Here is a 27,618-nt window from a genome sequence, read left to right on the forward strand (position 1 = left end):
AGGAGGACATGGTGGGGCTAGGGAAGGAGTCACTGATGACATTGAGCCAAGGGAAGAGGCCGCTGCTTTGCCAGACAAAGTACCCTGGGCATGGGTGAGAAAGGATGAGGAGGATGAGGACGGCTTGGTCATCCACTCGACCAAGTCTTCCGCATGTTGCGGCTCAACATGGCCAGCTGCCGAAAAAAAGGCCAAGCGTGTCCCATGGCCACGTGCTGATGAGGATGCACCGTCTCCACGACCAGCACTAGACACAGAGCCTGCTTGCCCTCTCTTATTGGCTTGTGACTGTCTGCCTCTCCTTCTTGGCCTTCCAGACATACTAATGGCCTGTAGCTGCACTAAGCTGGGATATATATATATATATATATATATATATATATATGTACTGATACTGCAGCTAGCAAAATCAACTGCCTGCCTGTAGTATGAGAACACCACCAACCTTCTACAGGTAGCTTTAGCTGAACACTGTGAGGTGGACGCACCCCACTAACTTGTAGGTTTAGCTGAACACTGTGAGCAGGGCGCACCCCACTAACTTGTAGGTTTAGCAGAACACTGTGAGCAGGACGCACTGCACTAACTGTAAATAGTCTAGCTGCCTGACTGTGGTACTAATAGGATCAAAAGAACACCAGCAATTTTCTTTAAAATACTGTAACAAGACAAGCCTGCCTGTCAGTAAGAAGATAACAGGAACGGATCTAGCTGAACACTGTGAGCAGGACGCACCCCACTAGCTTGTAGGTTTAGCTGAACACTGTGAGCAGGACGCACCCCACTAGCTTGTAGGTTTAGCTTAACACTGTGAGGTGGACGCACCCCACTAACTTGTAGGTTTAGCTGAACACTGTGAGCAGGACGCACCCCACTAACTTGTAGGTTTAGCAGAACACTGTGAGCAGGACGCACTGCACTAACTGTAAATAGTCTAGCTGCCTGACTGTGGTACTAATAGGATCAAAAGAACACCAGCAATTTTCTTCAGGTAGCTGTATTTACTGTAACAAGACAAGCCTGCCTGTCAGTAAGAAGATAACAGAAACGGATCTAGCTGAACACTGTGAGCAGGACGCACCCCACTAGCTTGTAGGTTTAGCTGAACACTGTGAGGTGGACGCACCCCACTAACTTGTAGGTTTAGCTGAACACTGTGAGCAGGATGCACCCCACTAACTTGTAGGTTTAGCAGAACACTGTGAGCAGGACGCACTGCACTAACTGTAAATAGTCTAGCTGCCTGACTGTGGTACTAATAGGATCAAAAGAACACCAGCAATTTTCTTCAGGTAGCTGTATTTACTGTAACAAGACAAGCCTGCCTGTCAGTAAGAAGATAACAGAAACGGATCTAGCTGAACACTGTGAGCAGGACGCACCCCACTAGCTTGTAGGTTTAGCTGAACACTGTGAGGTGGACGCACCCCACTAACTTGTAGGTTTAGCTGAACACTGTGAGCAGGACGCACCCCACTAACTTGTAGGTTTAGCAGAACACTGTGAGCAGGACGCACTGCACTAACTGTAAATAGTCTAGCTGCCTGACTGTGGTACTAATAGGATCAAAAGAACACCAGCAATTTTCTTCAGGTAGCTGTATTTACTGTAACAAGACAAGCCTGCCTGTTAGTAAGAAGATAACAGAAACGGATCTAGCTGAACACTGTGAGCAGGACGCACCCCACTAGCTTGTAGGTTTAGCTGAACACTGTGAGGTGGACGCACCCCACTAACTTGTAGGTTTAGCTGAACACTGTGAGCAGGACGCACCCCACTTACTTGTAGGTTTAGCAGAACACTGTGGGCAGGACGCACTGCACTAACTGTAAATAGTCTAGCTGCCTGACTGTGGTACTAATAGGATCAAAAGAACACCAGTAATTTTCTTTAAAATACTGTAACAAGACAAGCCTGCCTGTCAGTAAGAAGATAACAGGAACGGATCTAGCTGAACACTGTGAGCAGGACGCACTGCACTAAATGTAAATAGTCTAGCTGCCTGACTGTGGTACTAATAGGATCAAAAGAACACCAGTAATTTTCTTCAAAATACTGTAACAAGACAAGCCTGCCTGTCAGTAGGAATATAACAGGAACGGATCTAGCTGAACACTGTGAGCAGGACGCACTGCACTAAATGTAAATAGTCTAGAAGATAACAGGAACGGATCTAGCTAAACTGAATACAGTGTATATATATATATATATATATATGCAACACCTGGGATGCATATATATACACAATACACTTTAAGTGCAGCTAACTGACTGACTGTCCTGCCTAATCTAGCTAACTCAAATGAAATGACACTGTCTCTCTCTCTCTCTAAGCACACCGGAACACACTGCACAGGGCCGCCGTGCAGGCGGCCTTATATAGTGTGGGGCGTGTACTAAATCCCCTGAGCCATAATTGGCCAAAGCCTCCTTGGCTTTGGCCAATTATGGCTCTCTGTTAAGGCGGCGCTGTGATTGGCCAAGCATGCGGGTCATAGTGCATGCTTGGCCAATCATCAGCAAGCAATGCACTGCAATGCCGCAGTGAATTATGGGCCGTGACGCGCCACACGAATTTGGCGCGAACGGCCCATATCGTTCGCAATTCGGCGAACGATCGAACAGCCGATGTTCGAGTCGAACATGGGTTCGACTCGAACACGAAGCTCATCCCTAGTATGGAGTGAGTAGAAAACAAAGTTTTATATATATATATATATATATATATATATATATATATATATATCAGTAACTGAAATGGTGCCAATGTATTTTTGTGTGGGTCTTCGAGTATTCCTACAACATTTTTTGCTGCTACAAGAAAAAAAAAAATCAACTGTTAAAATTAAAGGTAAATTTACTATCCCACCATCTACTAGCCCCCCAGCTTCCTATATTTGTTCTGTGTTTATCTGTCCAAAACCTGTACCTTAGCAACACATAAAGATGCAGTGAGAGATATATGCAGTAAATCCTTAATCTTTTTTATCTGATATGTATAGATGCTGGGCATACAGTATGTATGAAAAGTGTTAACCATTTATATGATTCCTTTAAGATAGGGTAGAGGGAGCCTATTGTGTGGTCCAGGGGTCCTGTCCCATTCCACCTAAAACCCAATAAACTGTTTCATAGGAAAGGAAATGGCATATTAAAACTAACTACATGTCAAATTAAATATACAAAGCAATGAATGCGACTGTAGGTACTATGTGACAATTTACATATATATCTAGTTCTTAGAGATCATGCAAATACATAAACCCATTAGATGCTCACAGCTGGTTTTGTTGCAATAGGTCAGTGCAAATTGATTCAATTTTGTTTGAAAATAGAGCTAATATTGTGTCAATTTTGCGCTTGAAAAACCATCAGCAGGGGGCTTTAAAGCAATAATTGAAAAATAAGTTTGATAAACTCTGCCTCATTCAGTCAATAGCACTGGTTAAAGAGAAGAAGAAAAAGAACCCTGCTAAAAATAAATGTCTTTTATATTTAAAGGAAACATGTACAGAAAGAAATGTGCTGTTTACCTCCTGCTAGAAACGCACTTTACCTGGCTGGCTTTGGCTTCAACACTTTCTGAGTCATCGCGCACGCCGGCCGGGAGCTCTGTGAGTCGGGTTGCGGGTCCCGCGGACTCGATCACCGCGGGGATACCCGCGATCGCCTCACGGAGAGGACGAACGGGAAGATGCTGATGTAAACAGCATCTTCCCGTTCTGCCTAGTGACAAGTGTCACTCGATCTCTGCTCCCTGTCATTGGGAGCAGAGATCAGTGACGTCACACACACCAGACCATCCCCCTGACAGTTAGAAATCACTCCCCTAGGACATACTTAAGCCCTCCCCACCCCCTAGTGGTTAACCCCTTCACTGCCAGTGTCATTTACACAGTAATCAATGCATTTTTAATCGCACTGATCGCTATATAAATGACAATGGTCCCAAAAATGTGTCAAAAATGTCCGACATGTCTGCCATAATGTCGCAGTCACAATAAAAATCGCTGATCGCCGCCATTACTAGTAAAAAATTTTTTTTAATAAAAATGCTATAAAACTATCCCCTATTTATTAAACGCTATAACTTTTGTGCAAACCAATCAATCAACGCTTATTGCGATTTTTTTTTACCAAAAATATGTAGAAGAATGCGATCGGCCTAAACTGAAGAAAACAATGTTTTTTTCTATATTTTTGGGGGATATTTATTATAGCAAAATGTAAAAAATAATGCGTTTTTTTTCAAAATTGTCGCTCTTCTATTGTTTATAGCGCAAAAAATAAAAATAGTAGAGGCGATCAAATACCACCAAAAGAAAGCTCTATTTGTGGGAAAAAAAGGACGTCAATTTTGTTTGGGAGCCACGACCGCGCAATTGTCAGTTAAAGCGACGCAGTGCCGAATCGCAAAAAACGCTCTGGTCAGGAAGGGGGTAAAATCTTCCGGGGCTGAAGCGGTTAAATAGAGTTTACATTTTAAACAGTATACATAGATAAAATAAAATGAGTCGGTTATGCGTGCAGCATTTCTGGCTAAGCGGGGCAACACAACAGAACTAAGAATGTGTGCTGGCGTGGCATTTAGAATGAATGTCACTGCAATGGTGTGAATGGGTCCTAAAGGATAATTGTGTAGGTTGACCTTAGCAACCATTGGAACATCAGCTTAAAGCAGGTGACAATATGAAAGGAAGTGCTTAGGTTTATAATCTAGGCAAATTGTGGTCTTATTTTTTGCGTTCAATACGTTTTTATTTTAAAAGTACAACATATCACAAGACATAATGTATTAATAATATGGTACACAGGTAATCCGCCCCTTCCTATGTGCCAAACACTGCGCTCATGGGACTAAAGCCTCACTCTCAGCAGCCACTTAAATACTCAAAACTGTGCAAAATAATAAATGATTCACTATATACCCGCCCTCACCCATAGTAAAATCAAATAACGGCGCTAAAAAACTCAAACTGCCTAAAAAAATGTGTCTGAAAAATTAAATGTGACAAACTAATTAACAACTATCTTTACCAACACAATGTGATCTTGTGTATGTAATAAACAGACATTGTGTAAAACATCTGTGTAATAAACTTATATCAAAAAACTAATGACAAACATATAAAATCCAATATTCTGTGAAACGTAGTGATGTAAGTGATGGTACATAACATCATATGATATGATATAAATCTTCAGTGATAATATCTTCCACCACACCGCTGTGATTTGTGACTTCCACTCCCCTTCAGCGAGCAAACTCACCAGCTCTTTCTGCCTTACACTCTCGTGTTCGGCTCACAGGCTTTTCCCACACAGTAGGGGGCAAAGTAATAACCTCCAATCAATCCCCATTTAGTATCCAGAGTATATATGCAAACGCTCTCTCCACATGAAAAAATGGAAAAGCGATCCAATAGTGCAGTAACGCAATAAACTTTAATAAAAATAACACTCTCCTCCACCATTGAACTCACATTTCACAAACTTCAATCAAGCAAAGAGGCACAGCAATCATGGTCATCACCAAAAAAAACTCTCCAAACGATAAAATGGACGTATGGTGGTCACGGCGGACCCAGGTAGCCTAATAGCCGGTGACACTGTCACCCGTTCCCTGGAGTCTCCTGAAGCCCCTTCCCCGCTTACTCGTATGGCGCTTCCTGTCACAGCGTCCTACGTCAAGCACATTCGATTGCCGTATAGCCACTCCCCGACATGTTTCGTCACGGAGGACTTATTCATGGGATTGGCTAAACGGTCTGGCAATCTTTCTTATATAACCTCCCACCGTATGACGAGCGGTGTTGGTGACACTGCGCTTGCGCGCTCCCTGTGTCTCCGTTCGCACCATACGTGTACATTGCTTTGTGCAGCAGAGGCAACAAGTACTTAAAATCCATTAATACTGCAAATACTACAATATATCACTATCAGGCAACAATATATTGGTAGTCGCGCCATCCACCCATAGAGAGCGTGAATCACCAATCTTCCTAGCAAACTCTATATATTGCCAGTATATAGTGACACTTATAGATTAACAATTAAAAATATATGACATTTTATAAAATAAAATAAAATTAAAATTACAAATTTAAATTAAAATTAAATGGTTGGAAGTATATATAAAAACTCAACTCATTATAGTCCACATCAGATTATTCCATCTCATGGAACATGGAAGATGACACCTCCTACACTCCTTAGGGGCAAAAGGTTATCATATATCAACGGTCTCCCCTACCTGTCACCCTCCCCCATAGGTGGTCTCATAATTGCGTTGGTGTTACAGATTCTCAACCTATCAACATTTCAGGGTCAGGGTGACATGAAAACAGGACCTCAACTGTTCAATCAATAATTATTAATAAAACAGTTGAGGTCCAGTTCTATATTAAAGCCCCCGGGAAAAAGACATCTCAAAAGGTATAAAACAAATATTGCACTTACACTAATTGGCATAAGCTGCGACTAAAAAGTAGTAAACCATAAATCATATAAAAATCGAAAAGTCGCGCTAAAGGCTAAGGGTGACAACAGGCAAGTGCCTAGAAAGCCTCATAGAGATATGAGGGTGGGTAGTGATCACTAAGTGAATAAATTATAAAGAAGTGCTGGTCAATATAAATATGCACTATAAAAATAAAAATAGCATCTAATAAATGGGACACAGATATTGTTTACTATGTCCATAAGAAATAATCAATATTGCGTGACTCAATCAATGACAGGTGAGTATCTCAAATATCAAAAAGAGTAATGGTGTGACAAATCTTTGACTATGGAAACTAGACCATAATTTATATAGAAAAACAGTACAGAAATAAAGAAAAATAAACCCAAAAAATGTCCATGGCTCAAAAAAAAACAGTATTGATTAAAGTCCATCCATGCTAAATAACATGCATGAAATAAAGCTTGTCTCCAAGTGCTCTGTGAATATTGGAACAAAAACTTGCTGTAGTGAAAATAGGGTGCGTAGACAGACATCCACCTCTTGAGAAAAATGCTGCCTCTTACCAGATAGAGTTGGTCTCTTAATTACAGGAATCTTACAGGGATCTTTAAAGCAGGTGCTCAGCGTCCGAATCCAGGACGCTGAGCGCCTGCTTTAAAGATCCCTGGCTGGGGTTACAGCCATCCGCCCTTGCTGTAGTGAAAATAGGGTGCGTAGACAGACATCCACCTCTTGAGAAAAATGCTGCCTCTTACCAGATAGAGTTGGTCTCTTAATTACAGGAATCTTACAGGGATCTTTAAAGCAGGTGCTCAGCGTCCGAATCCAGGACGCTGAGCGCCTGCTTTAAAGATCCCTGGCTGGGGTTACAGCCATCCGCCCTTTAGGTCTCCTGTAATTAAGAGACCAACTCTATCTGGTAAGAGGCAGCATTTTTCTCAAGAGGTGGATGTCTGTCTACGCACCCTATTTTCACTACAGCAAGTTTTTGTTCCAATATTCACAGAGCACTTGGAGACAAGCTTTATTTCATGCATGTTATTTAGCATGGATGGACTTTAATCAATACTGTTTTTTTTTGAGCCATGGACATTTTTTGGGTTTATTTTTCTTTATTTCTGTACTGTTTTTCTATATAAATTATGGTCTAGTTTCCATAGTCAAAGATTTGTCACACCATTACTCTTTTTGATATTTGAGATACTCACCTGTCATTGATTGAGTCACGCAATATTGATTATTTCTTATGGACATAGTAAACAATATCTGTGTCCCATTTATTAGATGCTATTTTTATTTTTATAGTGCATATTTATATTGACCAGCACTTCTTTATAATTTATTCACTTAGTGATCACTACCCACCCTCATATCTCTATGAGGCTTTCTAGGCACTTGCCTGTTGTCACCCTTAGCCTTTAGCGCGACTTTTCGATTTTTATATCTCAAAAGGTATATCCATCGAGTTTCTCATTGGGATAGATCTCTTATTCTATTTGAGCCCCTCCACGATGGATATACAATGTCTATCCCACAAAACTGGAGTAAACTCGGGTCCTGATTATGTTTTTCCTTAAAATGGAGGGACACACTGTGATATTTGAAACCATTTTTGATATTTGTTAAATGCTCAGAAATACAGACCCTCAATAGCCTTTTCGTGCGTCCTACATAGAACAGGCCGCATGGGCACCACATCAAGTACACCATATATGATGAATTACATGTGATGAACTCCTTTATTTCAAATGTTTCATTTGCTTGATTGGTGATGCTCTTCATGCTCCTGCTCCTAATTCTCACTGTCCTACAACACACGCACTTTCTGCATGGGAAGAAGCCATTAAGATTTATTTTAATTGATGGTCGGCCTGGTGGATCAAGGATTTTTTTCACTACTCTATCTCCAAAACTAGGGGCCCTCCTGTAAATAAACTTGGGAGTTTCTGGTAACATTTCTCCTAGATGTCGATCCCTAAGGAGAATATACCAATATTTTTTCAAAATCATCTCAATCTCTCTGTATTGACTATGGTAGTTCGATATAAATCCCCACTGGTGTTTCTCGTCAGATCTGGTCCTTTCTTTGTTTTTTAAAACATCCTTCCTTGGTATATTGGCCACCCGCTCTATGACCTCATCCACAGACTTTTCTGAGTAACCCTTCTGAAGGAATCTCTCCTTCAGCACATTTGCCTAAGCATAATACTTCCCTTGTTCAGTACAATTCCGACGGACCCTCAACAGTTGTCCCTTCGGGATGTTCTTTATCCATGCAGGGTGATGACCACTCCTGATGGATAAAAAACTATTCCAGTCCGTCGGTTTAAAGTACACACAAGTTACCAGAGAGTGATCCTTTCTTTCAATGGTCACTTCCAAAAAATTAACGCACGTATCACTAATCTGGGCCTCCAATCTAATATTGTTATTATTAGTGTTGAGGTACCTCAAAAATTCTTCAACAGAATCCCTAGACCCCTCCCAAATGAGCAGGAGGTCGTCTATGAACCTTCGATAAAATTTAAGTTGGAGGAAAGGTCTACTAAAAATATACCTGTCCTCCCACTCTGCCATAAACAGGTTGGCGAGGCTAGGGGCATATTTGGCTCCCATAGCCACGCCAACCTGCTGAGAGAAGAAGTGCCCATTCCACCAAAAATAATTATGCGACATGCAGAAGTTTAGGGCCTGACCCACAAATCTCTTCTGCATGTCAGGAATGTCCTCCCTCTTGCTCAGGGCCCAATTCAGTGACAGAGATGCATCCTCATGTTGAATGATCGTATACAATGAGGACACATCTGCTGTCACCAAAAAAATATCAGCAGTAGGATTCAAACATATCTCCCCCAATCTTTGAAGCAAAAAAAAAAGAGAATGAGGGACATGTAAATACTGGCATTTACAATGTGGTGCCCATGCGGCCTGTTCTATGTAGGACGCACGAAAAGGCTATTGAGGGTCTGTATTTCTGAGCATTTAACAAATATCAAAAATGGTTTCAAATATCACAGTGTGTCCCTCCATTTTAGGGAAAAACATAATCAGGACCCGAGTTTACTCCAGTTTTGTGGGATAGACATTGTATATCCATCGTGGAGGGGCTCAAATAGAATAAGAGATCTATCCCAACGAGAAACTCGATGGATATACCTTTTCAGATGTCTTTTTCCCGGGGGCTTAAATATAGAACTGGACCTCAACTGTTTTATTAATAATTATTGATTGAACAGTTGAGGTCCTGTTTTTCATGTCACCCTGACCCTGAAATGTTGATAGGTTGAGAATCTGTAACACCAACGCAATTATGAGACCACCTATGGGGGAGGGTGACAGGTAGGGGAGACCGTTGATATATGATAACCTTTTACCCCTAAGGAGTGTAGGAGGTGTCATCTGAGATAGGAAGTGTGTTTCATGTGGTAGATGAAGGGGTTCCATGAGATGGAATAATCTGATGTGGAGTATAATGAGTTGAGTTTTTATATATACTTCCAACCATTTAATTTTAATTTAAATTTGTAATTTTAATTTTATTTTTATTTTATTTTATAAAATGTCATATATTTTTAATTGTTAATCTATAAGTGTCACTATATACTGGCAATATATAGAGTTTGCTAGGAGGATTGGTGATTCACGCTCTCTATGGGTGGATGGCGCGACTACCAATCAGTTATTGTTGCCTGATAGTGATATATTGTAGTATTTGCAGTATTAATGGATTTTAAGTACTTGTTGCCTCTGCTGCACAAAGCAATGTACACGTATGGTGCGAATGGAGACACAGGGAGCGTGCAAGCGCAGTGTCACCAACACCGCTCGTCATACGGTGGGAGGTTATATAAGAAAGATTGCCAGACCATTTAGCCAATCCCATGAATAAGTCCTCCGTGACGAAACATGTCGGGGCATGGCTATACGGCAATCGAATGTGCTTGACGTAGGATGCTGTGACAGGAAGCACCATACGAGTAAGCGGGGAAGCGGCTTCAGGAGACTCCAGGGAACGGGTGACAGTGTCACCGGCTATTAGGCTACCTGGATCCGCCGTGACCACCATACATCCATTTTATCGTTTGGAGAGTTTTTTTTGGTGATGACCATGATTGCTGTGCCTCTTTGCTTGATTGAAGTTTGTGAAATGTGAGTTCAATGGTGGAGGAGAGTGTTATTTTTATTAACGTTTATTGCATTACTGCACTATTGGATCCCTTTTCCTTTTTTTCATGTGGAGAGAGCGTTTGCATATATACTCTGGATACTAAACGGGGATTGATTGGAGGTTTTTACTTTGCCCCCTACTGTGTGGGAAAAGCCTGTGAGCCGAACACGAGAGTGTAAGGCAGAAAGAGCTGGTGAGTTTGCTCGCTGAAGGGGAGTGGAAGTCACAAATCACAGCGGTGTGGTGGAAGATATTATCACTGAAGATTTATATCATATCATATGATGTTATGTACCATCACTTACATCACTACGTTTCACTGAATATTGGATTTTATATGTTTGTCATTAGTTTTTTGATATAAGTTTATTACACAGATGTTTTACACAATGTCCATTTATTATATACACAAGATCACATTGTGTTGGTAAAGATAGTTGTTAATTAGTTTGTCACATTTAATTTTTCAGACACATTTTTTTAGGCAGTTTGAGTTTTTTAGCGCCGCTATTTGATTTTACTATTGGTGAGGGCGGGTATATAGTATATCACAAGACATAGTTCAAACATTTAGATGGCTCAACATAGGCCTAGAGAGCAAAATTTACATATAATTATGAGCTTAGATAAGTTATGTTTGATAACAAAAAACATCTTCTGGATAAGAGATTCTGGAATTTTACAAAGGATTCAGTCCAAGAGTATTCAGATCTTAATCTGTGTTCGGCAAGGGATAGTATTGAACCGTCTTTAAGAAAAAAAAATATTACTTGTGGGTCAGGGGGGGATCGCCTAACCAGGTCACCCCTAATGGGATCTTCCTGTGTCCCAGCCGGGTCTCCTCTCCCCGCCCGCCTCATATTAGACTGCGCCCCACCTAGTGCTTAATATGTATTAACCCTAATGACTTAGATAGAGTGTCATTTGTCCAGATAGGATTTTATTTTTGCCTAATTAGCTCATAAACAATCTAATAATGTTAAGACCTTTTGTCAAATAGAACCTAACAAAAGAGATTTAAGTAAAAAGAGGAGAAAGAAGATAGAAATATGAACAGGAGGGAAAAAGGGGGGGGGGGGGAGTGTCAGAAACACATGTTTGACTTTAGCTGGAAATTACGGGAGTGTTATGGGTAACCCCTGCCTCTAGGGGTATTCCACAGTATGTTGCCCATGGTGACCATACAGATTCAAATTTGTGGAGCGTGTCAGAAGCTATACTGGCTAGTTTTTCTTGGGTCATTATCCATGAAATCTTGTGTTGTATAGCTAAAAAGGATACCTTTGGTTGTTTCCAGGCTCTGGCTATAGTGATTTTCATGCCAGTGAGCATGAAGTGGATCAACTTACGGTTGGGTTTAGAGACATGGGGGATGTGGGCATTGAGAAGGGCTACCGAAGCGGACCTGGGGACTTCACAATTAGTGACTTTGTGAATTGGATTAAAGAGTTTCTTCCAAATCGGTCTGATTCTGGGACATTCCCACCAGACGTGTACCATTGATCCCAGGTGTTGGCAGCCCCTAAAACAGCAGGGGTCAACTGTGGGGTAGATAGCTGCGAGTCTGGTGGGCGTCATGTACCACCTCATAAGAACTTTTAAATTCGCTTCCATAAGTGAAGTGTTTATAATACCTTGAAAGGCTCTAGAACACGCTGTCTGCCAGGTCCCCAGGTCCCACTCATGTTGGAGCTCAGCCTCCCATGCCGTCATATAGGTAGGTTTCTCTGTCGGAAGGGTGAGTGACGAGTAGATGATTGATATGCGCCCCTCTGCCCCATGGCCTGTCCACACCAGAGTTCATATTCCGTGAATTTGGGGAGGAGTGGTTTTTCCACCCAGATTTTGCGTAGAAAATGTGAGATCTGTCCGAATCAGAATTTCTCTGAATTTGGGAGATCCAGTGTGTTTATACAATGGCTTAGTGTGAACGGGCCTTTGGCCGTAAAAAAATGTCCTATGCGGTATAAGCCTTTATCAAGCCACCATTTAAAGGCTTTAATATCTATTCCAGGAGGGAAGTTTGGGTTATTAAAAATGTGGGCCAAGGGTTGTCCTTTAGAGGTCAAGGAAGAAAGATTGCGAATGCCATCCCAAAGTTTGAAGGATTGGGATAGGGAGGGCGACAGAATTGATGGTCTTTGTTTTTGGGGGCATCATAGAAGATAATTAAGTGTGTGTAGGGGTGTAGCTTGCCTCTCTATCTGGACCCAGTCAGGTTTTTCAAGTCGTGTATATACTGTAAAGAGTTGGGCCAGTCTGACTGCTAGAAAATATTTGTAAAGATGTGGTAGACCTACCCCACCTTTTCTTCTATGGAGAAAGAGAGTATGTTGGGGAATTCTGTATCCTGAGTTACCCCAGACAAATTTTAGGATTTTACTTTGTAGAGATCGCAAGTGGTCCTTTCTGATGGAGATGGGGAGAGATCTGAAGTAGTATAGGATTCTAGGCAATAGTGTCATTTTAATAGAAATTATTCTACCCATCCAAGAGAGTTTGCTTCTGGCCCAGATTTTCAGGTCTGCTTCTAATTTTTTATATAGGGGAGGGTAATTGTTTGCGTAAAGGGAATCTACTCGAGCTGTGAGGTTGACCCCTAGGTATTTGATAGAGTTGGGGCTCCATTCGAATTTAAAAGATTGTTGAAGTAGGGCGACCGTGGGTATCGGTAGGGAGACGTTTAGGGCCTGAGATTTAGAATAGTTTACCGAGAGCCCAGATATTTTAGAGAATTTAGAAAAGCGTTTTATGTAGGTTTGGAAGTGAGGTGACAGGCGAGGTCAAAAACAGCAGGATGTCGTCTGCGAATAATCCGCATTTGTGAGATTGGTACCCGCATGTCACCCCCTGAATGTCCTTATTCTGTTGGATAGATGCAGCTAGGGTCTCTATTGCTATAGCAAATATAATAGGGGACAGCGGGCAGCCTTGCCTGGTACCTCTAACTATATTTATTGGGGTTGAGTAGTAGCCTTGTAAGCGAATCAGGGCCTTGGGTAAAGAGTAAAGGGCTTGCATCACCCCTAGGAAACGTGGACCAAAGCCCCACCTCTTGAGTAGGGAAAATATATATGACCAGGAGACGGAATCGAAGGCCTTTTGTAGGTCAAGGGCGAGGATGAAGCCTTGTTGTTTAGGGCCCCCCTCCCAACTGGATTGCTGTATTGATATAATGTCTACTGCTCTTCTCACCTGGTCCGGGCCTTGTCTACCTGGTATCAATCCCACCTGGTCCCTGTGTATATATTTGCTTATAAATGAGGACAGACGATCTGCTAAAATCTTAGTAAGTATTTTGAGGTCATTATTAAGCAAAATGGGCTGGTAGCTGCCCACCTCTTCTGGGTTTTTGTCAGGCTTTGGAATGACCATGATATATGCTGTATTGAGCTGAGCTTCTAAGGGGTCACCCTTTACTTTGGAGTTGAAAAATTTGTCATATGTGGGGTGAGAGTGTCTAAAAAGGTTTTATAATATAGGACCGATAGGCCATCAGGCCCTGGAGCAGAGCCCATGCGAAGGCCCTTGATAACTGCCGACACTTCTTCCTCTTGGAAGGGAGCCTCGAGGATGTCTCTATGTTCTGTTTCTAGGGATGGAAGGTTTATGCCATCTAAGAAGTCGAATATCGCTTTCTCAGGGGGCTTTGAGGGGGAGCTATAAAGGTCTGAGTAAAATTTATGAAAAGCCTCTAATATTTTGGTTGGATTAGCCGTGGGGTCTTGGCCCGCAATGCGTATCTTGGGGAAGGAAGAAATCCTTGGTTTGGGGGAAAATTTGGCTGCCAACATTGAACTGATCTTATCTTTTTGTGTGTAGAATTTATTACTACTCCAGCGGAGCGACTTCTCCGCTGTTGTTGTGAGGGCAAGGTTAAGCTCTAGGCGGATCTTTTCTATTTGGGCAAGTAGATCTGGGGATGGAGTCTTTTTGTGTTGTGTCTTCAAGGTCCTATATGACCTTTCCAGGCGCTCCACATCCGCCTTTTGTTCTAATGAAGGCTTTGTGTGCTGCCCATAGGGTTTCGGCGGAAATGCCCTCTACATTATTAAGTGAAAAGTATTCTCTAAGCTCTCTATTTAGTATTGTTTTGTGGGTAGGATTAGAGAGGATGGATTCTTTGAGACGCCAATGTCCCCTATTCGCCTTAAAATGACTTGATTGGATGTGTGCGAGCACCAGAGAGTGGTCAGATAGAAACGTGTCTCTGATTTGTGACTGGAGGATTGCTGGGAGAGTGTTTGGGGGGGCCAGAATGTGATTGATCCTTGCATATGTATTGTGCGGGTGGGAAAAGTGTGTGTAGTCTTTTTTAGATGGGTTAGATTCTCGCCATACATCTGCTAGACCCCTCTAGTGGAGAAGCTTGGCGATTTTAAGGCTTACCCTGGTGGGTCTGGTAGATTGGGCCGATGGGGGTTTAGATTTGTCTAGGCCTTGATCGAATGCCACATTGGAGTCTCCCCCCATATGATTCTGCCCTCCAGTAAAGGGGTAAGGGTATCTAAGATGTGGCGGAAACATTTTTCTTGCCCTTTATTGGGACAGTAGTATGAGACTAGGGAGTACATGTGTCCTCCTTTTCTCCCCTTGACCAGGAGAAACCTCCCATCTGGGTCCTTAAGGTCTGAGATGAATTCAAAGTTGCATGTTTTGGATAGAAGTATAGCGATGCCTTTGGTCTTATTGTCTGCATTGGCGAGGTGAATGTGATGGTATTGTGAGTGAACAAACTTTGGGTTGTATTGCCTGGGAAAATGGGTTTCCTGGAGTAAGAGGATGTCAAGTTTAAGGGACTTGTAATGGTTAAATAATTTCTTTCTTTTTATGGGGGAATTAAGCCCTTGAACATTGTGTGTGGCAATTTTGATGGAGCTCCATGAGGGGTCAACCATGGGACCAAGGATAGGCTCTATGCTCGTGTCTCCCGTCACTCACCCTTTGACGTTTTATGATCCTCCGATCAATGTGGTTCCCCATGAGTTTTTTCAGCTTCCAGTAGAATCTCCGTCTTGTAATGGTCATGTGATCTGCAAAGAGTAACAAAAGTATATGCATGTGGTTTGGATAGGGTTGGGAGATAGGTAGGAGGGTAAAGAGAGAGGGAGGAAAGTTCTCCTAATGAAGGAAGTGTTCTCGGGGGTGGAGAAGCCCTCCAAGAACCGTTACCTAGGTATGACAGGTAGGTCCTGTTCTGTAAGGGAACAGGTAGCCCGTCCCCCAGAAACCAGACGGAGTCTGAGGGAGAGGTGTTGACGCATGGGGCCCACCCCAGCCAGGACGCACTTAAAAAAGAAAAAATTTAGTAAACCGCAGCAACCAGGAACGAAAAACTTAGAAAGTGTATTAAATACCTGGGATTAGTTTCGGGACTTTTGGCCCTCCGTCTTCCCTCCAAGTGGAGTCAAGGAGGGAGGGCCCGCGAGTGGGTGATGAAGGATCCCCCCTTCACAGGGGAGACCCCTGCCTTTGTTCGCTTAATAATTTGAAAGATACTTCCGAGTAAACCCTTAGTAACTATAGGATATAAAGTTCAGTCCCCTAGCCCAGAAAGGATCTGGGATCAAACTTAAACGGCTCAAACTGGACAGTTTATGTTGTCTCGTCGAAGATCAGGGAGGACCATTGTCTTTAGCCTTCTTGGTCTTTGTCCGGCTCCACAGGGGGGATTGGGGGCTGGTGGGGGTTGGCCTCTTGGACGTTCCGGGGGTGCTGTGAGAAGTGTCCATATCTGCTTCATGCGATATAAAACATAGTCGTAGGAGTAGTCTTTCGCCTTCAGGGAAGCTGGAGAATGAGTAATTTTTCCTGTTATCCAAAAACTTCATGGCGAAGGGGTAGGCCCACTTATTATTTATTTATTTATTATTTATTTCAGGTACTTATATAGCGCCGTCAATTTACGCAGCGCTTTACATATATATTATACATTCACATCAGTCCCTACACCCTCAAGGAGCTTACAATCTAAGGTCCCTAACTCACATTCATACATACTAGGGCCAATTTAGACAGGATCCAATTAACCTACCTGCATGTCTTTGGAGTGTGGGAGGAAACCAGAGTACCCGGAGGAAACCCACGCAGACACAGTGGTCGGGATTCGAACCAGCGACCCTTCTTACTGCTAGGCGAGAGTGCTACCCACTACACCACTGTGCCGCTTTACTTATATTTAATATCCCTTCTTGATAGGGCTAGGAGTAGCGGTTTAAGGGACCGCCTGCGTTGCATAGTAGATGGTGAGAGGTCCGCATATATTTGAACAGGATGTCCTTGGCACAGCACCTTGGGAGCAGTATGGGCCTGTCTCATTACCTCCTCTTTTACTGCGTAGAAGTGGGGTTTAGCTATAATGTCTCTCGGTGTTCCGTCCTTTCTAGGGGGTCCTAGAGCTCTGTGGGCCCTGTCCAGCTCCAGGCGCTGTTGTTAAATATTTGGGATCAGATTTTGGATCACATTTTGTACAGCTGCATGAACGTCATTGATGGATTCCGGGAGGCCTCTAATTCTGATGTTATCATCGATCCTGGACGTGGCCGGATCTAGTTGCTCCTGCAGTGTTTGCTAGTGATCCGAGTTCTGGTTGGTGTTAGCGATTGTGTGCTCCAGCTTATTTTCAATGGCTTCTATTCTAGAGCCCAGATTCTGAAAGTCCGCTTTTAAATCCCCTGTGATCTTAGCAGCAGTTTGGGATAAACCCCTATTCAGGAGCTCTGTGAATTTCTGATATAAGTCTGCCACTGAGAAGGCCTGTGTTGCAGCCAGGGAATCTGCATGGAGTGTTTCTGCCTGTCTGGCCGTGTTAGGCCCTGTGGGAGGGATAGCATAGTCCCCCAGGTAACGGTTTAACATCGTTTCTGTGGAGGGAGGGACACACATTCAGAGCTTGGGGGTTACTCACATGAGTCAGGGTGCTGTAAGGTACGGAAGTGGGGTGGATTGCCGGCCTCCCCTCTGCTAAATCCTCAGCATTGTGAACATGAGGCTTCAGCGCGGCTTGGATCTGCCGTCCGAATCAATAAAAGTGAATTCTGGCCCAAGGTTCCTCCTAGCCGCGGTGCCAGGCATATGTGTGGGTTCCGGATTGCTCGGGGAGGCTGTGGGGAGCAATAGTTCCGTTCCCAGGGCGCTGGGTGCGGAGATATGAGCGCCGCTGAGCTGGGGTGGTATGGAGCTCTTGGCTTAAGCTGCCATCTTCCGGGCTCCGCGCATGTGCCCCCCAATTGTGGTCTTATTTATTATTTAGATACCAGAGTGAGGAAATCCATAACAATCACAATTTCTTAAAGCGAGGTCCACCCAAAAGAGGAAGCTCTGCTTGTCTGCCTCCTGCCCCCTCCGCTGTCATATTTGGCATCTTTTGGGGGGAGGGGATAACTAGTTTTGACAGGTATCCGCACCCACTTCAAGCTTAGTTTGCCACAGCAAAGTGAGCTGGAAGTTTGGCCCCCTCCTACTTCCCCCCGCAGCCTGCCCATTCACAGAGCACAGCATGATTCCTCACTCCTTCACTTGAATCTCCATGTGCAAAAAAATCTGTGACCTAATGCTATAGGGATGGATTTCTGACTAACAATTTGAGTGACATACCTTTTGGCACATCCCAAAGGGGCTGCATGGGGCCACTCATAGTAGGGTCAAGTGTAGGCTTAAGAATAACCATAATGCACTTAGGACACACTAGAGCCAATTGTGGGTCAAGGAAAGGTGTAATAGAGACAAAAGTCAAACAGCTTGCAGGAGTTACTATAAAATGTACTCTTTATTGTTAAAGTCCTTATAGTAAAAGTGATGCACTATAAAATACTGCAGGGTACAGGCTGCTCAAGTGAAAAGAATATGCTGCTCTTAGTGGATGTAACGATCATATCCAGGCTGTGATCAAGTCATAATCCTGGTCAGCGATGGAAAAGGTGGAATCTGCAATGTGTTGGGTGGTGGAATTGGCTGTGTCCTAGCAGGATTGAATGCTTCAGTACCAAACTCAGAGTCCCAGGGCAGCAAGCACCGGAAATGATACACCAGAAGTGATGTCACCAGCCCACTGGAAGATGATGGAGATGGGACAGCCGGATAAAGTCCTCTATTGTGGGGCTATTGTCTATGAAATATGGTACTCTAGTTTTTATTTCAACATAAACACTACTTTGTTTCTGAAACGTGAAGATGGGGTTTTTAAATGTTTTTATAAATTCTGTTTTAACATGTAGTACAATACAGTGTGGTACTGCAAAAAAAAAAAAAAAAAGGTATACTTTAAAACTGTTTTGCCACTGGCCAAGTGATACGAAGTTGAAACAGAGGGAAGAGGGGGGATGAATGAAAGCATAAAGTAAAAACAGTGAGATTGATTTACTAAAACTGGAGAGTGCAAAATCTGGTGCAGCTGTACATGGTAACCAATCAGCTTCTAACTTTAGCTTGTTCAATTAAGCTTTGAGAAAAGATACTTGGAAGCTTATTGGTTTCTATGTAGAGCTCCACTAGATTGTGCACTCTCCAGGTTTAACCTCTTCCATACCAGGCACTTTCCCCCCTTCCTGTCCAGGACATTCATTGAGCCCGGGAGACGAGGTGGATCCAGGTCATGAGAGGGGGGAGATGTAGATAGGATTCTTCTGCAGAAGGAAATGAGGTGGATCCATTCTTTGGCTGCCACCTCATCTCCCGGGCTCAATGAATCAATTAGCTTTAAGCCTTTCCTCTGGGGATTCTGTTTGGTAATTTTTTTAGTTGCTCCTTTAAGTGGTTACTTTTGGTTTCCACTGGTATTTGTTATGTGTTGGGACCCTTTGCAAGGCTCCTATGTACACCCTTATCTGAACAGCCTTTACTTTATTTCTAGTCATTGGGATTCTTGATCATATATCAATTACACATATGTCATCTATCAACAATTTTTGAATATATAAAAAGAAAAAGAAGAAAGGGACAAACTTTATATCTTTTATACCAGCTATAAAGTTCACCATGTGTGTGTGTTTGGGTGGTTGATAGTGGGACACAGACACTGATCCAGGGGCACGTAAGCGCTAGGTGTTGGGTACAGGCATCTTCAAGACTCATCTACTCAGCATCTGGCTGTAGCATTGATAGCAGCATATTAACCATTGCTCGACTGAGCTCAGCAATGGATGCATTGTGTCAGTACCTCTGCTTTGTGCTTAGGACTATGTATTCCCAAAAGAGAGAGACAAAAACAGGAAGAAAGAGCGTGAGGGTGCAGCGGTCACGGTCTGAGAATTCTAGTCACGCCTCCACAGTACCATCCTCCCCTGAAGCGGCTGACCAGGCTGAGCCATTCGGCTTGACAGGCATTGTAGCTACTTCCAACATTCCAGCCTCTGCATACGTTACCAAGGACGATTTGGTTACCGCTTTGGCTGGTTTGGAGGGTAAGATAGCTAGTCTGTTTGTGTCCTCCTCCCAGACTGGGAAGCAGCACGATAGGTCCCCTTCCCCTAACCCGGGCCCGTCATCTGCAGATCAGGAGTGGACAGAGAATACAGATGTACCCTTAGGGGACCCACTAGAAGGGCAAGAGGATGGTTGCTCATTTGAGGATTCAGCCTCGGAGGAGCCCTTCTCAGCTTTACAGTCTCAAAGATTACTAATTCAATCATTCACTGAGACAGTCCGTCTTGGATATAAGTTACCCCTAGCAGAGACGGCTGAAGTTTCCTTCTCCTCTTTGGGTTCTCTAAAGCCTCCTCAGGGCTCTCATTCTTTCCCTATGCACCCGTTGCTGGAACAGCTTATTTATGCTGACTGGGATCATCGAGACAGGCATTTTATTCCTCCTAAGAGATTTTCTCAAATTTATCCTATGGAGGAGAAATTCACTAAAAAGTGGAGTGTACCAGCAGTGGATGCTGCTGTCTCTTCCCTAAATAAGAGTCATACTTGCCCGTTGGACAATGTTCAGGTGTTTAGGGATCCAGCTGATAAGAGGCTAGAGTCATTGCTTAAAGCCTCCTTTGCTTTGGCCGGTGCAGTAGCACAACCTGCAGTAGCAGCAATGGGTGTCTGTCAGTCCCTTAAAGACTGAGTGAAACAGGTTGTCAAAGGGGAAGAATTACCAAACCTAGCAGAGCTGCCAAGGGCCCTTTGTTTTGTGGTTGACGCTCTTAAAGATTCTATTCAGCAGACATCACGCCTTGCCCTCCTGTTAGTACACATGCGGAGGGTTCTGTGGCTCAAGCATTGGTCAGCAGAATTGCCTTGTAAGAAGCTGCTGGCGGGGTTTCCCTTTCATGGGGAACGGTTGTTCGTGGATGACTTGGATAAATACATCCAGAAAATCTCGAGTGGAAAGAGTACCTTTCTTCCAGTGAAAAGAAGGAGTAGGCATCCTTCATTTAAATGTTCTGCTTCCTCGTGGCCCGGGACAACAGCCTCAAGACAGTCACGACGGCCTCCACCGTCGGCTCCAAGGATGAGGCCTCAAAACCAAGCTCAGGGCCCAGGTCCCAAGGTCTCCTATGAAGGGGTGCCCGCACTCGATTGAGTGGGGGGAAGGCTTCTGCAATTCGCAGGTGCCTGGAGGGAGGAAATCCAGGACAGATGGGTCATCTCCATGGTATCTCTGGGATACAAACTAGAATTTCGGGAGTTTCCACCAGCTCGCTTCCTAAAATCGAGCGTTCCCAAAGACCCAATAAAAAGAAGGTCTTTATTTCAAGCGCTAGACCAGTTGCTGTCTCAAGGGGTGATCATAGAGACCCCCTCAGAAGAGCAGGGAAGGGGGTTTTATTCAAATCTCTTCACAGTGCCAAAACCAAATGGAGATGTCAGACCCATTTTAGATCTCAAGGGTCTGAATCAGTTTCTAAACATCCGCTCGTTCCCCATGGAATCAATTCAGTCAGTAGTATCCACCCTTGAGAGAGGAGAACTTCTAGCGTCAATAGACATCAAGGATGCATATGTTCCAATATTTCCCACTCATCAGAGATTCCTGCGGTTCGCAATAGAACAACGACACTTTCAGTTCGTGGCATTGCCCTTCGGTTTGGCTACCGCACCAGGAGTGTTTACAAAGGTTCTGGCTCCGCTTCTGGCAAGGCTAGGGGCCAAGGGTATAGTGGTAATGGCATACTTAGATGACCTGCTACTGGTAGATCATTCAGTAGCATGGTTAGACCAAAGTGTGGTCAGCATGGTCAAGTATCTGGAACATCTAGGTTGGTTTCTCAACTTAGAAAGGACAAATAGTTCTTACGGCCAGTAAAAAGGGTGGAGCACTTGGGTCTGGTTATAGACACAACCCACAAAAGAGTGTTTTTACCTCAGGCAAAGGTCTGCGCTATAAGAGACTTGGTTCAAATGGTCAGGACAAGGGAGAGTCTTTCTGTCTGCCTTTGCATGAGGTTGTTAGGGAAGATGGTAGCTTCATTCAAAGCAGTTCCCTATGCTCAATTCTATTCAAGGCGGCTGCAAAACAGTATCCTGTCTGCTTGGAGCAGGAGAAACCAAGATTTGGATTGTCCAATGTGCTTGGCTCTGAGCGTTCACCGGAGTCTTAATTGGGGGTTGGTATCCAGAAATTTGCAGAAGGGGAAATCCTTCATACCAGTCACCTGGAGGATAGTAATGACAGCCTTCTGTCTTCTCTCTACATTGCTGGAAGAAGCAGCAGAGGAGGAAAATTGAATGCTGTGGTGTTGGCTATTCATCGGCGTGCAGCTCCTGTCCCCTCAGCTATCCATCAGTGCGCAGCATCTGTCTCCTGTGAGTGTGCTATGGAAGGTATTCCTTATTGACGCCAGCTGGTCACCCGTGAGGGAAGTGAGTCCTCAACAGTGTCCCTGCCATTTCTACTAAGCCTGATTTGACCCCCCTGAGAAGGGCGGTTGCAGGCTTTCTGGAAAGCCTCCATTGTTTATTGAAAGGTGAAGGGCAGCACAAGTGGTGGAGAACACGGACCCAGGGTCTTGTACTGGAATTCTTCCGTTGGGACACCTTCACTTATGAACTTTTTTTTTTTTGTCACATTTTGTGTTTTATTATGCCCGTATTTTTTTCAATACAATAATTACGTATGGATTACCTTTTCACTGGAGGTTTTTTATTTAATTTTTGATTATGATTAATTATATACACTTTATATTAGTGCTGCACTCTTATTTACACATATTAGTGTTACTGTCACATGGCATTAAAATAAGTGTCAGTAATCGGTATCGGCGAGTACTTGAAAAAAAAGTATTGGTACTTGTACTAAAAAAGTGGTATCGGTGCAACCCTAATAAATATTTGTGAGCAATCAATCAAGCCAGAAAACCAACATCAAAGGAAAAAAAATCAAATAAACTCAAAAACATCTCTATCAAAGAAATATCCACTGTGTCTTCAATAATGCTTCTTATCCTTCTTCCAGCCTACTACTTTCACCTTACAGCTATTATCCCCAACTGAATGTAAGGTCAGAAAGCACATGAGTCCCCTAAAAGGGTCCTCAAATATTTCTCAGTTACTACTGGAATCCTTAAGCTGGGTACATGCCTTTGCAGCAAGGTTTTCCTCCTTATCCAATTTTTCAAACATTGTCCCTATAAGACCCCAACCAACCTCATAAAAAAAGCACTTAAAGCGGAGTTCCGACTAAAAAAAATATATCAAAAGTCAGCAGCAACAAATACTGCAGCTGCTGACTTTTAATAATCGGACACTTACCTGTCCCAGGGTTCAGCGATGTGGGGGAACGAAGCCCCACTTGTCTCCCCCTCCTCTCTGTGGCGCCGGCATTGTCACTGTGGGGGGCCCGGCTGTGGCTTCACAGCCGGGCACGCACTGTGCATGCGCGAGCCGTGTTGCATGCTGTGACTGGCTTGGCAATCATCTGGGACCTGTGACGTGTCCCAGATGATTGCCGAAAGAAGGGGGGTGAACTTACTTCCGGTGCTGCGGTGCCCCCTGAGGAAGTGGGAGCTGAAACCCTCTAAAAAGAGGGTTTCCGCTTCCCCCCCAAAATAATTACATGCCAAATGTGGCATGTCAGGGGGTCACCTCCCTTAAAGCAGAAGTTCCATTTTTGGGTGGAACTCCACTTTAATAGTGTATTGCCTTTAAAACTACATTTATTCCAATCCCAGATTTAAAAGCACTCACATTGTTTAGGTTCTAAGTCGCATCAAACAATCATAAGCATATGCAACAACATAGCTTTACAATACACTAACATGTAGAAAAGTTACATATGAAGCTCTATTCATCCAAACCTTGCCCCTACATGTTTAATCACAGGGTTACATGACTTCATCAGGTTGAAATAAAAAAAAAGTCACATGGCATGTATACACATTATTGGTGGCTGGAAGAAGTATAAGCGGCACTGTTGAAGACACGGTGGATATTTCCTTGATAGAGACGTTTATAAATGTATTTGTATTTTTCTTTCAATGTTGGTTTGACAGATTGCTCAGAAATATATATAATTTTATGGTTTTATAGTAAGAGAAGGATTTTACGCTAGAGGAATAATAGCACCACATCTTGGAGTTGATTTACTAAAGGCAAATCAACTGTGCACTGCAAGTGCACTGCAAGTGCACTTGGAAGTGCAGTCACTGTAAATCTGAGGGGAAGAACTGAAATCGTGAATCTCTGCTGATTTTATCATCCAATCATGTACAAGCAAAAATGCTGTTTTTTATTTTCCTTGCATGTCCCCCTCGGATCTACAGCAACTGCACTTCCAAGTGCACTTCCAAGTGCACTCTTATGCCCCGTACACATGGTCAGATTTTCCGATGGACAATGTCCGATCGGAGCGTGTTGTCGGAAATTCCGACCGTGTGTGGGCGCCATCGGACATTTTCCATCAGATTTTCCGACACACAAAGTTGGAGAGCAGGAGATAAAATTTTCCGACAACAAAATCCGATCGCGTCAATTCCGACCGTGTGTGGCCTGTTCCGACGCACAAAGTGCCACGCATGCTCAGAAGAAATTCCGACATGGGACAGCTCGTTCTAGTAAACTTAGCGTTCGCAATGGATACAGCACTTTCGTCACACTGCAATGTTAAAAATGGTTTAATACAGCGCACTCTCTTCTTCTTTATAATGTGACAAGAATTAAGTAGTTTTGCTGCTCATATTCACACACACTTCTCACAAACTTTTATTTGTGTTTTTTTAGTGGGATTCCCTGAATATATTGTTATTAGTTGTCACATCTGACAGTTTTATATTGTTTAATTTTTTTTTTTTTTTTGGATTTTCAGCCTTTTTTTTTCTTTAATGTTTGGATTTTTTCCAAGGCTGATCTTTGTTCAATGTTATTTTTATTTTTACTCCCGAATATTTTTGTGTGTGTTTTGTGTGTCAAGTTACCCCAACACCATTGATATCTTTTATTATTTAATCTCAAGGAGATTGTTTGTTGTTGGTGTCCCTTGTTCATTTCACATTGTATATTTGAAATGTACCTGAATCCTCACAAACCAACTGTCATTTTTGAAGTAAAACACATAGGAGAGTATAATTCAAAACAAAAATCCTTTATTAAGGGATCAGAACCAAACAAAGAGGAAGGCAACACTGGATCAACAAGAGAAATTAGCGAAGCCTGGGACCCCCACGGCAGACATCAATTCTTCAACATCAAAATTGGTGGCCTGAGGAGTCCATATGTAAGGGAGGGCAGTCTGGTCCGGGATTCACAGAGACTCGGATAGCAGCAGATGACATCAGTGTCCCCAGGCTGTGGTACCACAAGAGGCTGCATCTTTTGGCCGACCAGACTGAACCCAGGGCAATCACTGTCTGGTCTTCCTTCCACGCTTCCTTCCGGGCTATGGCTGTGCAGTTGGAGATGTGGCAGGAGGAGGAGTAGGACCTGGAGGAGGAGGAGGACTGGGGGGACCTGGAAGAGGACTGGGGGGACCTGGAGGAGAGGGAGAAGGAGGAGGAGGACCTGCAGGAGGAGGAGGAGGACCATCCCAAAGATGTGTGTGAGGTGTTATTTGGCCCCTCATTCCTTTCTCCAGAGCCTCCGATATGAGGGCCTCACACATGGCTTTTTGGCCCTCCTCCATCCTCTGCATTTTATAGGCTATGAAGGCAGCAATGTTCTCCTGCATGGTGTGGGGTGCTCCCAGGACCTCTGTAGCCCTCCAAAAGAATGCTATAGCAGCCTCCTCTAGGGTACTCCTCCTACTGCCACTTTCTGTTTTCAGGGGGGGTGGAGGGACCTTGATATCAGCCAGCCGGCTCGGCCCGGCCACCTCCTGGCTGAGACTTCCCTATGTATGAAAAAAGGGACATGGTTGTAATGTTTTGCTTCATCAATCACAATCCTAAATTAGTACTCCCAACTAACATCTAGTTAACATCATTGATTGGACAAGCAGAAATATTTAGAGTAATGCTATACCTGGCTCAAGCTGGGCTCCTCCACATATCGCCTGGAAGGCCCAGGTTGGGTGTCAGAAGCCTCAGCCAGGGGGGGAGGAAGCGTGGAAGGAAGACTGGAGAGGGATGACCTGGGTTCAGTCTGGCCTGCCAGAAAGTGCAGCCTGTCGTAGTACAACATCCTGGGGACATAGATGTCATCTGCTGCTCCGGATCTCTGCGAATCCTGGACTTTCTTGCGCTCCCTCAGATATGTGCTCCTCAGGCCACCAATGAAAATCTTTAAATAAGTGATGTCTGCCGTGGGGATCACCTGCTTCACAATTTCACACAATTGCTCCAGTGCTGCCTTCCTCTTTGCTTGGTTCTTGAAATGGGGGTGGGTAATCTCCCACAGACATGACAGCTCACTTAGCATCTCTACGAATACTGACATGAAGTCATTGTCTTTCATTAAGATATCCATGTTCACTGCAAGACACAACACAAGACAAAGCCTAATGTCACACAAAACTCTCCTAATCTTGTTACAATATAGGCCTCAATCTAGAAGCAGTATAGGCACAAGTTTGTCTCTTACCTTCGCTCTTACGATCGGCGCGTCCAATGCTCCTTCCTCCGCTCACAGATCGTACGTAATACGCACGCATGTTACGCTTTATACACACTGCGCATGCGTGTAACTCCGCCCGCCCCTGACGTTCTTTCTAGTCTATTCCCCGCCCCTTTTTGTTCGGCGCAGTGGGTGAAGAGCATGATGGCGGAGTTACAGCAGGTGCGTGCTAATTCTAGCAACGAAGAGGAGGAGGAGGAAAGCTCGGATCCAGGCACGTCCCGATCCAGAAGGAGACGTTTTAAGGCCACAAATATGTCATTTGGGGAGATGTTGGAGATGGTCGACATCATGAGGAAGTCCGACTATGACGGAAAATATGGGCCTTACCCCAACCCCAACATCCGAAAGGCCAAAATCATGGCGAAAGTGGTCAGGAGTCTTGAGAGGAATTTCGGGGTACGAAGATCTAAAGATCAGCTCAGGAAGCGGTGGTCGGACCTGAAGTTGAGAGAGCCAGAGCAGTACCGAAAGATCCGGAGAGTGCTGCAAAAAAGTAAGTAGTTGTGCTGTGTTCCTAGTCTTTCTGTCTTTATTACGTTCCTTCTGCTCCATATGCTTTTATTAATTGTAACGTTTAAAAAGGGCAACTTTAATGTTCATGGGCCCAATATTCGTTCGTATCAAACATTTTTCTTTCGGCCTCTAGAACACCATTGTTTAGGCCATATGCATTTTCACACATTTTTTGGGGCCTACTTGGATGCCAAATATTTGTTTGTGTAGATGGGTTTGTTACTAGAATGAAATGCAAACTAGATTGTGTGTAAGGAGAGGACACTGAGCAGCTGTTTTCACATCTGGACACTGGAGCACTAGTGTGGGACACAAGAACACCATTTTTATTAGGGGGGGCCACACAGGTGCTCCAGTGTATACTATAGGGGGGCTACATCTGTGAAGCTTGTACAAAACAGGTAAAGTATTGCAGCTTGACAAAGGGCAATAAAAAATATACATCTTGGAACTCGGCTAAAATAGACAATTGTACCCCACTTCCAAGCAATGT

Source organism: Aquarana catesbeiana, linkage group LG03, assembly GCF_042186555.1.
Source record: "Aquarana catesbeiana isolate 2022-GZ linkage group LG03, ASM4218655v1, whole genome shotgun sequence".
Lineage (NCBI taxonomy): Eukaryota > Metazoa > Chordata > Amphibia > Anura > Ranidae > Aquarana > Aquarana catesbeiana.